The sequence below is a fragment of the Gastrolobium bilobum genome, unplaced genomic scaffold (genome assembly GCF_033153095.1).
Source record: "Gastrolobium bilobum isolate Gb01-03AN ecotype WA unplaced genomic scaffold, APGP_CSIRO_Gbil_v1 utg27539, whole genome shotgun sequence".
In the NCBI taxonomy this organism is placed as follows: Eukaryota; Viridiplantae; Streptophyta; class Magnoliopsida; order Fabales; family Fabaceae; genus Gastrolobium; species Gastrolobium bilobum.
The window spans coordinates 133749-144104 of NW_026896466.1; positions in this window are offsets into that span (position 1 = coordinate 133749).

Sequence of the window (10356 nt, forward strand, 5' to 3'; positions counted from 1 at the left end):
AGATACTCAAGAGATACCTATTTTATTCCAAGGGGTTTATCCAGTTACTCATATAAAATATTAACAGTAATATTGAGACAAAATATGAAACAAGATAAATAGTGCTTTTATTTATTTGCGACAATACAAAGGTCCAGATATGTCCTAATCTAATTAAAAGATTATCTGTTATCAAAAAAAAAAATTAAAAGATTATCTCTAGGACATCCATATACTAACATCACAATCTCGCGAACATACAGTTTGGCTAACTGCTCAGTAGTGAAGCTCACCTTCACTGGAAGAAAATGGGCAGGCTTCGTTAGTCTGACCACAATGACCGAGATAGAGTCGCAGCCAACCTGAGTCTTCGGCAAACCCACCACGAAGTCCATGAAAATGCTCTTCCATTTCCATTTCGGAATCTAAAGAGGTTGAAGCTTACCAGACGGCTTCTGGTGTTCAATCTTCACCTTCTAGCAAATCAAACACTTTGACAGATACATAGCTATGTCCTTCTTCATACCCGGCCACCAGAAATTCCACTTCAAGTCCTGATACATCTTCGTAGAATTAGGGTGAACTGTGAATTGGCCCTTATGGGCCTCTGCCATCACCTCTTCGGTCAAAGGACCTCAAGGAACAACAATCCTCTTTTGGAACAGCAAAAGTCCATCCTCATTCCAAGACACACCGTCTTGGTTCTTCACATAGTCCAGACACTCTCTCTGCACTTGCGCATCTTTGATCTTTTCCATAAGCTAATTCTCAACTTGCACGGTCTCCATTTCGAGAAGTGCACCCCCAAACAAGGAAGTCACCATCAAAACTCGAAACTTCACGAAGACATCAAAACCATCGCTCGATACACTGGGATCACCAGTCACTCTCTCAATAGAGGTGACCTAGCCCCACATACTCAAACCCACACCAAACTTTAGTGAGTTTGGTCCTATTCCATGACTCTAGCCTCAACAAGACTTACAATTTATACTCAACATCTTCAACATAAATTCATATTCATTTCACAGTACGAAATCATAATCATGTTCATTTCAACCAATACATGTTATTTAACATATTCATTCACATAATAACGTACCTTCGTTCGCGTACACCTGCAAAATTTTCAATTTCAATAACATAATAAATCAAAAACTCAATGCAACGGTATACTTCAATCTCCATGGTATCTGCAAAACCGAGAGTCAATTAAAGGTGAAATAACATTGATACATTACCACAATTTATCGTACTTATTTCATGCTTTACACTACTCCAGGTGTTAACATGACAACTACTTTTGAAACATATTAATAATCAACATAAGAACCTAGAGTCATGGAGACCACTCAACCCACAAACTACTTGTACATGCACAAAACTCGCATATACAAGATCGCGCGTGGCCTTGCCACAAAGTTCAAGTGTTACATGTAACACCTCGTATATATCCGGTAGTGTTATCATTACATCGTATTAAGCTACGCTTAATTAAAAATGCGGAATATTCTTTTTCTTTTCAATTATGACGTCATTATCAATTACCAACTTGATTACTTAATCAATTTAATAAAATATCGCCTGAATGTAAATTGCAATAAGACATCTACTGAAATACCTCAACATATAAATAAAGTGAGTATCTAAATCACAGATCTACATCACGTAGTCCGGACAATATCCTGATACATTATTACAACTCCAAATAAAACTAAGACATAACTAGTCTATGTATCATGGACAATCTCCATGCTCACCAAATCAACAGCGTCTCAACAAGATAATCATAAACATAAAATGAAGCTCAAGCTTTAAAGCAACATGCATATCCAGCATTCAACAAGTCAACATATAATATTATTAATATCTAACTCAGCTCCGGCATCCTGCCGCCTGAGGTCTCAACATTACCCGAACCTGAAATAAGCATTCCCCAAATGTGGGGTGAGATCTCTAAACAAGAAATCTCAGTAAGGCAAGGGGTCCTAAAGGATCTTCCACCCCAAGCTCACTTACATATGCAATATAAGTTCTAAAAGCATTTATATCAATATCAGTTCCAAAACTATGCAGTGCAACATATATTCATGCCATGTGTGTTTATCACTATTCTACTGGCCAGAGAAATGCAGGAATACGTCTATACCTACATGTAGTACAAGGAAATCCACAAACCCCCAATAGCCTACTGTCCTCACAACACAGCTACTGTTCTACGAAATCTCAGAATATCCGGATATTCCTCGGGGCATATCCGGATATCCAATATCCGGATATCTCTATGAAAATATTCGGATATCCATATCCGGATATCCAGATCTCCATATCCGGATATCAATATCCGAATATTTCACGGACAAATATTCGGATATTTCGCGACAGAATGCAGTTTCTGCATTTCGCGAAGATATCCTTCAAACGTACCATTTTTACTGATTACAGAAGCCTAAACATGCATTTCTAGGTGTGTTAAGCATTTTCCAACATTAAGTTATCATCTTTTAACCTTTACATGCATCAAGGTTCTATTTTTAGACACTTAAACTCAAGTTCAAGGTTGATGATCATACCACAAACTAAATACAGAGGTAGATGATGCTCTTGGAGCTCTCTCAACTGCTCCAAAACTCAGACCAATAAAAACCACGAAAATGAGAAGCAAACAAGGCTCTTCCTCACCAAAAGTGGCTCCTTGGACCTCCAAATGAGAAGCACAAGGTTCACTCACTCTCCAACCCAAAGGCAGCACCCAACACTCCCTCAAACTGACCTCCTTACACAGAAAAGAAGCCACTTTCCCACTCACAAGGATGATTCTCACTCACACCAAGTGCATAGATGAAGAGAAGTTGAAGAGGAAGCTTCAAAGCTCACCAAATGGAGCACAAGGCAATGGAACACTGCACACACACAAGCTGACCATCCTCTCTCACGTAGGAATGAAGGAGTCTAGGGTTTTGTGCCCATAATAAGAGTATTTATAGCCACTTAAGCATTAAATACGCAGTATTAACTTTAATTGCTACGCTTAGTATTTTAATCCCAAACTTTGAATTCTTAACCTACTCAATTTTACAAGAATTATCATATTTTTATTATACTTTTTGGAGCACCTTTCCGGTACGCACTTTTCATAGCCAGTATCAGTTTCTGGCACCAGTTCTCATTATTTTAACTTGAAACTCGTTTTACAAGTCCTATATATTATTCTAGTAATTATCAAGCACTTATAATAATTTTCCGGGATACTTTTTCGGTACGCATTTATACCGACTAGCAGAACCGGTATGTGCACTTTTCTTCCGAAAAGCGACTTTCAGCATTCTTAATCACTTAACATAATTATTAAAGCCTCTTAATAATTATTAGGGTCAATTATGGAATCATTTCCTAATTTAACATAATTAATTACTTAATTTCCTTAATTAACGGTGCGGGTTCTTACATTCACCCCACCTTTTTAGGATTTTGTCCTCAAAATCAGAAAACATACCTGTCACGAAACTCGGGGTACTACCGGAGAAGCTCATACTCACGCTCCCAAGTACACTCCTCAGGAATTCTTCCGGTCCATTGCACTTTGACCATCAGAATGATCTTGCTCCTCAGCTGCTTCTCGCCACGATCGAGAACCTTAAGTGGTCCGACGAGAGTCTTGAGGTTCTCCTGAACCTCCACATCATCCGGTTGCACCACGTGCGAAGGATCTGCTATGTACTTCCGAAGCTGAGACACGTGAAACACGTCGTGGATGTTGGCCAAGTTCGGAGTCAAGGCAAGCCGGTAGGCAACAGGTCCTACTCTACCAAGAATCTGGTATGGCCCAATATATCGCGGGCTTAGCTTCCTCATTCCGAGTTCTCGTCCAACACCGGTGACAGGTGAAAGTCTCACAACACGTGCTCACCCTCATTGAACTCCAGTGGACGATGCTTGACATCGTAGTAGCTCTTCTGGCGATTCTGCGCCTGCTTCAACTTTTCACGGATCATCTGGATCTGCTGGGTGGTATCTTGGACAAAGTCCAAGCCAAAAAGCTCATTGTCTCCAACCTCAGACCAACAAGTAGGAGTCCGACACCTCATACCATACAGTGCTTCGTAGGGCGCCATGCCCAGGCTAGCATGAAAGCTGTTGTTGTAAGAAAACTCAACCAACAGAATGTACCTATCCCATGCCGAGCCTTGCTCCAACGTGCAAGCTCGCAACATGTCCTCCAAGGTCTAGATGGTCCTCTCATTCTGTCCATCAGTCTGACGGTGATAGGCGGTACTCAATCTCTACTGCGTACCAAAAGCCTCCTGCAGCGCCTCCCAGAACCGAGATTTGAACTTCGGGTCCTTATCACTGATGATACTCTCGGGCACCCCGTAAAGCCTCACAATCTCGCGAACATAAAGCTTGGCCAACTGCTCTGTAGTGAAGCTCACCTTCACTGGAAGAAAATGGGCAGACTTCGTTAGTCTGTCCACAATGACCCAGATAGAGTCAAAACCCGCCTGAGTCTTTGGCAATCCCACCACGAAGTCCATGGAAATACCTTCCCACTTCCACTGTGGTACTTCAAGAGGTTGAAGTTCACCAGACGGCCTCTGATGTTCGATCTTCACCTTTTGGTAAGCCAAACACTTGGACACAAAAGCAACAACATCTTTCTTCATGCCCGACCACCAGAAGTTCTTCTTCAGGTCTTGATACATCTTAGTAGCACCAGAGTGGATAGAAAATTGGCCCTTATGGGCCTCTGGCATAACCTCATCGGTCAACGGACCTCGAGGAACCACGATCCTCTGCTGAAACAAAAGGAGCCCATCATCATTCCAAGACACATCGTCTTGGTTTTTCACATAATCCAAACACTCTCTTTGAACTTGTGCCTCTTTGATCTTTTCTAACAGCTCGTTCATGACATCTGCTGCTTCCATCTCAAGAAGTGCACTCCCGCACGGAGCGGTCACTATCAGGTTTCGGAACTTCTCAACCACATCAAAGTTACCAAGTAACAAACTGGATGAGCTACTGGATTTCTGACTCAAAGCATCAGCTACCACATTGGCCTTGCCGGGATGATACCTCAGCTCGAAGTCGTAGTCCTTTATGAACTCCATCCATCTCCTCTGCCTTATGTTCAGCTCTTTCTGGTCGAAGAGATACTTCAAACTCTTGTGGTCACTGAACACCACAAACTTCAAACCAAACAGATAGTGCCTCCAAATCTTGAAAGCAAACACAATAGCTGCCAACTCCAAGTCATGAGTAGGGTAGTTCTCCTCATGAGGTTTCAACTGCCTCGAAGCATAGGCAATAACCTTTCCCAACTGCATCAACACACACCCTAGCCCCTTCCCGGAGGCGTCGGTGTAAAGCTCAATCTCAAGCGCAGGATCAGGAAGGACCAACACAGGTGCAGTAGTTAGTCTCTCCTTCAACTCCTGAAAGCATTCCTCACACTCGTGAGTCCACACAAATGGAGTCTCCTTCCGAGTAAGGCGAGTCAAAGGGAGAACCATCCTGGAGAAACCCTTGATGAACCTCCGATAGTAACCTGCCAAACCCAGAAAGCTCCTCACTTCCGTAACTGTCTTGGGTCTCTCCCAATCCAGTACGGCCTCGATCTTGTTCAGATCCACTGCAACTCCTTCAGCAGAAATAACATGCCCAAGGAACTTCACAGACTTGAGCCAAAACTCACACTTTGAAGGCTTCACATACAGCTTCTTCTCCTTCAGCACTTGCAGAACAATCCTCAGATGCTCCACATGCTCCTCCTCTGTCTTGGAGTAAATCAAAATATTGTCAATGAAGACGATCACAAACTGATCCAGGTACGGCTGGAAAATCCGGTTCATGTAATCCATGAACACAGCAGGTGCATTGGTGAGTCCAAACGGAATCACCAAATACTCAAAGTGACCGTATCTCGAATAAAATGCGGTCTTAGGGACATCCTCCGGCTTCACCCGAATCTGATGGTATCCGGACCGGAGATCAATCTTAGAATACACGCAAACACCCCTAAGCTGATCCAACAGATCATCAATCCGAGGAAGGGGATACTTGTTCTTAATTGTCACCTTGTTCAGCTGCCTGTAGTCGGTGCACAATCGCATTGTCCTGTCCTTCTTCTTCACAAAGATGACCGGTGCTCCCCAAGGAGACACACTCGGTCGAATGAAGTCTTTTGCTGAAAGATCCTCAATATGCTTCTTCAGCTCTGCCAACTCCGGTGGCGACATCCGGTATGGAGCTAATGAAATAGGCCCCACACCAGGCAACAGATCAATGGAGAACTCTATCTCCCTCTGTGGCAAAAACTCAGGAATCTCCTCAGGAAACACCTCGAGGAATTCCCTCACCACGGGAATGCCAGTGATATCCTCCTGTGTCCCACTCACCAATCCTCCCAACATGACATATCCAAATGCCCCTGCTCTCAAGGCTCTCCTAGCCTGCAGCAACGAAATGTACGACGAGGAACTGGCTGTGGAATCACCTGGAGACATCACCACACGCTTGGCACAACAGTCAATCAAAGCACAATTTCTGGACAACCAATCCATGCCCAAAATAACCTCCAAGTTGGCCATCGGCAATCCTATCAGATCTACCGAGAACTCACGGCCCTCCCACTGAAACACGACATCTCGATGTACAACGGTAGAATCACACTTTTCTCCGGTGGCGGTGGTCACCCGCAACAGTGGAGAAAGCAAAGACATGGGCAACTCAAGCCCCACAACAATCGGGGTTGCAACAAAAGAATGCGTAGCCCCAGAGTCAAAGAAGACATCAACACAAGTACCACCAATGGTAACAGTACCTCTGACAAGGCTCGGAGCTCTATCCGACTACTGACAATCCAGAGTATAAACTCGTCTTGTAGACGGTGGCACTGCCGGTGCCGAAGTAGTTGGAAGGGGAACCATCTATAGCGGCACTACCTGAACTGTAGCCGCTCTCGCCATCGCCAACGGACAATCTCTGGAGAAGTGGCCCTCCTTGCCACACTGGAAACAAATCAACTGACCGGTAGAACACGGTCCAAAATAAGTCTTCCCGCATCCCGAACACTTGGGAGCAGGAGGTCTCGCTGCACTCCCCTGAGCAGAAGTCCTCTTAAACTGATTCGACGCCTGCCGAGCTGCCATATGTTTTCCTTTACCCTTATTCCCAAACTTCCTGCCCCTCCAAGAAGTGGAACTACCAGCTGCTACCTTCCTCGCCTCAGCAACCTTGGCCTTCTTGGCCTTACTCGAGTCGTAGAAGTCCTCGATATCACGACACTGCTGAACCAGTGTCCCAAAGTCTCTAGAAGCAGAACCAGCAAGGTAACCAGCAATATCCTCACTAAGTCCCCTGTGGAACTTAGCAGCCAAGAATGTAGGAGTAGGCCTCGCCATCCTGAAGTGTGCAAACTTCACCAACTTGTTGAACTTGGCCAGGTACTCGTTGACAGACAACGATCCCTGAACCAACCTGTCAAACTCTCCCTGCTGCCTCTCTTGAGCGTCATACGCAAAGTACTGACCCAAGAAGAAATCCTCGAACAATGGCCACGTCATCCTAAGGCCCTGCATCTCGTAAATGTGAGAAGTGTTCGTCCACCACTCGTGGGCATCGCCCTCCAGCATGTAAGTAGCGAACATCAGCTTCTGCGGATCTGTGCACTGCATGACCCGAAATATCTTGTCCAGCGCCTGAAGCCATCGCGCCGCAACAACAGGATCAAAAGATCCATCAAAGGTAGGTGGCTTATGCTTACGAAAAGCATTCAGCCGGCGATCGATCTCATCTCGATCCTCCACAAAAACAGGAACGGTCTGCACGGCCCCCGTAAGGTGACTGCCGTCACCCATCTGACTCTGAGAGTCATCCTGCAGACTGGGTGGAGGTGGTGGTGGTGGCGGTGGAGGTGGTGGTGGAGGAACATGGCCAACAGCAGGACCATTCCTCATCTCCTCCAACATGACTCTAAACATCGTCATGTTCGCCAGACGGTTGGCCTCCAACACGTCCTCAGTGGCCTTCCTGTTCGCCTCTCTGACGGCGTCTAACATGGCCTGGTTTGCCATTCTCATGGCCTCCTGGTCGGCTTGTCGGGATGCCTTCATCTCAACCAATGCAGCCAGGACAGGATCAGGCTGATCCTCTGAAGTCTCGCTCATTCTCCCGGGTCTTACCATGACTCTGCACAAGTTACACAAATTATGAGTTGATCAAGCCCACGCAATGTGATCACATATGCATTATCATAATAATACTCGATGGAGCAAACACACAAAATAGACACAACCAAACATCCTAATCATTGCAACACATACAGGCTTTTCCCCTGAACCGTTGCTCTGATACCATAAAATGTAACACCCCGTATATATCCGGTAGTGTTATCATTACATCGTATTAAGCTACCCTTAATTAAAAATGCGGAATATTCTTTTTCTTTTCAATTATGACATCATTATCAATTACCAATTTGGTTACTTAATCAATTTAATAAAATATCGCCTGAATGTAAATTGCAATAAGACATCTATTGAAATACCTCAACATATAAATAAAGTGAGTATCTAAATCACATATCTACATCACGTAGTCTGGACAATATCATGATACATTATTACAACTCCAAATAAAACTAAGACATAACTAGTCTATGTGTTATGGACAATCCCCATGCTCACCAAATCAACAGCGTCTCAACAAGATAATCATAAACATAAAATGAAGCTCAAGCATAAAAGCAGCATGCATATCCAGCATCCAACAAGTCAGCATATAATATCATCAATATCTAACTCAGCTCTGGCCTCCTGCCGCCTGAGGTCTCAACATTACCCGAACCTGAAATAAGCATTCCCCAAACGTGGGGTGAGATCTCTAAACAAGAAATCTCAGTAAGACAAGGGGTCCTCAAGGATCTCCCACCCCAAGCTCACTTACATGTGCAATATAAGTTCTAAAAGCATTTATATCAATATCAGTTCCAAAACTATGCAGAGCAACATATATTCATGCCATGTGTGTTTATCACTATTCTACTGGCCAGAGAAATGCAGGAATAAGTCTATACCTACATGTAGTACAAGGAACACTGCTTGCACCTCACCCACAGCCTCACCATCTTGTATGTACCACATACTCAGGCTTACCGTATAGGTGGAACACCACATGCATATCATAAAGGTACTAGCATATAACAACTAAACAACATTTCCAAAACATCAAAAGCATGTAACACAGCATGCATATAACCATACCCCTATGGGACATGGTGGAACCACAACATGGCTAAACCGAGGACACGAAAGCTTACCTTGCAAGCTCACTATCCAAAGCCAAGAGTCCTCACAGCTCAAGTCCAACACACAGCAGATCACAATCTAATTTAGGACCAGCAAGTATATCAACATACATAGCTCAAAAGCATTAACATAAAGACTACGTTTTCTTTTTACGATTTACGTCTTAAGGCTTCCAACGAAGCCACAAGCCCTTAATCACATGATTCTGACTTAGTTCATTAATTATAGAAGTTCAACTTCATCACTCTAGGATCCACAAACCCCCAATAGCCTACTGTCCTCACAGCACAGCTACTGTTCTACGAAATCCCAGAATATCCGGATATTCCTCGGGGCATATCTGGATATCTAATATCCGGATATATCTCTGGAAATATTCGGATATCCATATCCGGATATCCAGATCCCCATATCCGGATATCAATATCCGGATATTTCACGGGCAAATATCCGGATATTTCGCGACAGAATGTAGTTTCTGCATTTCGCGAAGATATCCTTCAAAGGTACCATTTTTACTGATTACAGAAGTCTAAACATGCATTTCTAGGTGTGTTAAGCATTTTCCAACATTAAGTTATCATCTTTTAACCTTTACATGCATCAAAGTTCTATTTTTAGACACTTAAACTCAAGTTCAAGGTTGATGATCATACCACAAACTAAAAACAGAGGTAGATGATGCTCTTGGAGCTCTCTCAACTGCTCCAAAACTCAGACCAACAAAAACCACGAAAATGAGAAGCAAACAAGGCTCTTCCTCACCAAAGGTGGCTCCTTGGACCTCCAAATGAGAAGCACAAGGTTCACTCAGTCTCCAACCCAAAGTCAGCACCCAACACTCCCTCAAACTGACCTCCTTACACATAAAAGAAGCCATTTTCCCACTCACAAGGATGATTCTCACTCACACCAAGTGTATAGATGAAGAGAAATGGAAGAGGAAACTTCAAAGCTCACCAAATGGAGCACAAGGAAATGGAACAGTGCACACACACAAGCTGACCAGCCTCTCTCACGTAGGAATGAAGGAGTCTAGGGTTTTGTGCCCATAATAAGAGTATTTATA